Source organism: Lactuca serriola, chromosome 1 (assembly GCF_051521515.1).
Source record: "Lactuca serriola cultivar US96UC23 chromosome 1, Lser_US96UC23_V15, whole genome shotgun sequence".
Classification (NCBI taxonomy): Eukaryota; Viridiplantae; Streptophyta; class Magnoliopsida; order Asterales; family Asteraceae; genus Lactuca; species Lactuca serriola.
The window spans coordinates 197,747,643-197,752,008 of record NC_136408.1 but is presented as its reverse complement, the minus strand read 5'-3'; the positions used below and the strand labels follow the sequence as shown (position 1 = coordinate 197,752,008).

Genomic DNA, 4,366 nt, shown 5'->3' with positions numbered 1-4,366 from the left:
TAAAAGAAATTAATAATCCAGTAAAATAATATTTATTACTCTATAAATATTATATATTATAAATAATATTTATTAATATATAATAATCCAATAAAAAAGAATTAATCCATAAAAAGGAAATTTAAAAAAATTATTTAAAATAAATTAATAATCCAATAAAATAATATTTATTAATACATAAATATTATATATTAAAAATAATATTTCTTAATATATAATAATCCATTAAAAAGTAATAATCTAATAAAAAATAATTTTTAAAAAGTTATTTACAAAAAATTAATAATCCAAGAAAGAAAGAAAGATGGGAGGTTTGGGCACAATAGTCTTTCCAGCCCATTGAACCAGAAAAATATGGTTTTGGTGTTTTTCTGGTAAAGACATATCTTACCGAGAAACATATCTTACCGAAAAAGACATTTTTTTGCGCAAATCAAACAGTCTTTCAAGTCCATTCGATCAAAAAGATCTGTTTGAATCTGAAAATATTTCTATCAAACGAGGTCTTAGAGTTAACATGCTTAGCTTTTAAACCCAGTATATATTATGTGTAATTCTTTATTCAACCAATAACATTACACATCAACATGAATATGATGTGTTGAAATGGGATTCAAAATGCTTTACTATACACTAAAGATATAAGGGAAAATACCGTAAATAGTCAAAAAATGGGGGGTATTTTCAAACAATAGACATAAAAATGAACTTTTCCGAATATAGATATGCATTCCATGGAGGTAGCTCCGCAGAGCTCTGCGGAATCTACTGTAGCTCCGCGGGATGGCAAAATCATAAATAAATCAATGTATTAAAAAAAAACACTAAAGATCCATTCCTCGGAGCTACCTCCATGGAATGAGTTCATTCCTCGAAGGTAGGTCCGCGGAATGGATCTTTAGGTTTTTTTTTTTTTTTTCACATCGATTCTTCTTGGTTTATTGATCATTTCCCAAACTAATTATTTTTAAGAGAAGATTATCATACTGTTATAATCTTTACTTGAAAATAATTAGTTGAGGAATTAATATAAACCCCGAAGAATTGATGTGAAAAAAAAAAAAAAAAAAAAAAAACTCAAGATCCATTCCGCGGAGGGTCCTCCTCCGCAGATAGCTGGAAAAATCAAATTTTATGACTAAATTTAATAATTCACGCCCATTTTTTGTCTATTTGTGGTATTTTCCCAAGATATAATCTAATACTCTTACTTTTAGTTTCACTGAAGGAACTTGGCTGTTTTGGGATAAGCACAGGAAGATCATGATCACAGTGAATGAAGAGTACGCTATTAGAATATTGGCATGAATCTCTATCATGCATAAATACCATAATGTCTTCAAACTTAAGAACGACTTATGGAGAAAAATTATGTATGTATTTGAGTAATACACATCTAGATCAGCTTCACCAGAAAATCAAGCCTTAAAGAGTGTCTAGCTAGGACTTTTAAGTTTACTTTGCATTTGCTGATTACTTACACACACCGCATAAAAAATAATAATAAGCATGTTTGCAATGAGTTCAGTAATACCAAAAGAATATTACACACGATAAATGCTTTCTCATGATGCTTCGATCCATTCTATGTGTGATCACCTTGTTTATCAAAGGTTCTACAACCATACGAACTGAAGGGAAAAACGAGTACACTGCAAAACTAACTACATTCATTTGGCAAAAAAAAATTAACTCGAATGAATCTTTGAGTATACAAACAACAAAAGTATTCTAAATGCAAAGAAATCAAGCACACAAAAAAGACGTTCAACTCTTTCATAGAAAAAGCTCTCAAGATGAGAGTTAAAACCACTGGACCCTTAAACTACTTCATTTCCACTACTACAATACCATTGATCCTTTTCAAATAAATAATCAATGATGTATGGAATCAAATTAAGTTAAACAAAGACGAAAATTTTATCACCAAATGACCAAATAAAAGTTTATGTATTCAACATTTGTTTCTTTGCCACTCTCACGTGAATAAACTAATCTACAACCAAATAAAGCCACCGAATACAACATGATATACATCTTCTACCAGGCTCTTTATTTATCTCCAATCCATCAGGTACAATAATAGTTTCTGCAGAAACAATCATCATAATATTTGACACTATTGTTTTAAGAAAACAGTTGTCACTGAAATAGCCTTTTAATTAGCATAGGTAGAGATCCATCTTGGTGGTATAGATTCCGTAAATGTTTTACTATTAATGAGAGCCGATGGTTTGCAAAATCCGATAAATACAAAAAATAAACTTATGAATTGCAAACTATATACTGAATGAAAGGAAATTAACAATTTCATGGCTAGCAAACCCCATTATATTCAAGAAAAAAACAACCCATTACTTGTAAACTCCTTATCATTACACCAATATTGAAGACAAACAAGCAACAACTAACGTACATGGTAAAACTAATTCTTAAAAAACTATATTCATCCGGGCTTAGAAACTAAATTAAATGCAAGAACATTAGCAATAGCAACATAACTCATAAATTGCAAACTTTAACCGAATTCAAGAAAATCAACAATTCATGAATTGCAAACTTTACTATATATAAGAAAAACAACAATTTATGACTTGCAAACTCTGCCGAATAAAAAAAATCAAAAACTCATGTCTTGCACACACCACTGAATATAAAAAATAACAACTTGTGACGTGCAAACTCTACTAAATAAAAGAAAAACTAACAACTCATGACTTGCAAACTCCGCTGAACGCAAGAAAATCAACAACTCATGACTTGCAAACTCCGCTGAATTATAAAAAATCAACAACTAATGACTTGCAAACTCCGCTGAATGCAAGAAAATCAATGACCCCCAATTACATTATGACTACAAAAGTCAAATGAAATGAAGCATTGATTCATAGTGTTGATATTTTCCACTCAACCGGAGTGTCTTCTTCCTTACTTTTAGAATCACCATTCTCCTTGGAGGTTATTATTCTACCATGGATGACACCCTCCATACCATGGCTGTTTATATGACACATCATCTGTTCCAGACACCAACAATTATCGATTTCACCCGTGAGCTTAATTGAAAGAAAGCTGGTAATCAACGAAAGAAAGGTAGGCAGATTGTGGCCATATAAACCCGGGTGAGAATTAAAACCCTGCTTAATCTCCGGTTTATCCGAATTCAAAAAGTGAAAAGGGGTTTGTTCACCCAAACGGAAAGTAACAAATAAACCCAGATCAGAAATGAAAAGAGGGGTTTCAATCACAATAGATCTGATTAAAACCATTAGATCTGAAGCTCATAAGAACAACAGATCTGAGGAAAAGCATCCGATACTAGTTTATCTCCTAAATCTTTCGAAAATGTAAACGTTTCACATACGACCTTGTAATGAAAACCTTCTATATATACTAGGTTTACACAGAAAATAGAACCAATTAAGGTCTTTACGTACTGCTCAAAGAAATATAGATACCTCAATCAAGTAACTGTGAAAAACCATTAGATCGGAAGGTCACAGGTACAGTAGATCTGATGAAAAGCATCTAGTACTAGGTTTGCCGTCGGCCTTTCTTTTCTTAACACTATAGATCTGACGGTAAGACATCGTACATCGTAGCCTTTAAATATTACTCAAAGTAGTATAAATATTTCACACAAGTCCCTATGTTATTGCAAATAAGTATATGAGATTTTGAAGTCACAGTTAGCCCTTAAATCTTTTCAAAATGAATCTAAAGTGGTCTTGAAGTTTTTAAATATTACATTTTAAGTCTAGTTACACTAAATTTTTATATAGTTTTGGACAAATATAACCCCAAACTAAGATCCAAAATAATTTGATCATGGCAAATGGTTTTCGTTCATATATGTACTTAATAACTTTTAAAGAAACTCTTTTATGCGGAGGCGAAGCTACGCGTTTCAAGGGTATTCATGGACACCCCTTGATTTGGTAATTTTTTATAGATTATATAGTATATGTGAGATGGACACATGTGATATCATGAACTCGACACTCGTTGATTTGGTAATTTTTTATAGATTATATGGTAGATCATGCCAAAAGGTGTTCGTGGACACCTGTGGCAACTAGCAACGCAAATAAAGAGATGATTTATAACAATCTTTGGGATTTTTAAAGAGAAAATTTCTATGAGCGTGATTTTTTTTATGATTAAAAATAGGAAGGTTAGAAGGTATTTAACAAAAATAAAATCTTTCTATAGATATCATAATCTATTTATAATAATTCCAAATTTGTCAATATAAGAAAATTGAGAAGCTAATCTTGAAAAAAAAAGGATGAAAACCTAATTAAACAAAAAAATACTTTTTTTTTGCGTCACCGACGTTGTTGAACCAATCTCCGCTCCGATTTCT

The 4,366-nt window shown here is 30.9% G+C and overlaps 1 long non-coding RNA gene across 1 annotated transcript; it reads right to left on the bottom strand.

The window, feature by feature from the left end:
* Positions 1 to 2,483: 2,483 nt before the first annotated feature.
* LOC145102857 (uncharacterized) lies at positions 2,484 to 3,610 on the bottom strand. Its single transcript, XR_013706285.1, has 2 exons — positions 3,459 to 3,610; positions 2,484 to 3,017 (listed from the first exon to the last, which is right to left on the bottom strand). It is a non-coding gene; the product is annotated as an uncharacterized LOC145102857 (long non-coding RNA).
* Positions 3,611 to 4,366: the final 756 nt, after the last annotated feature.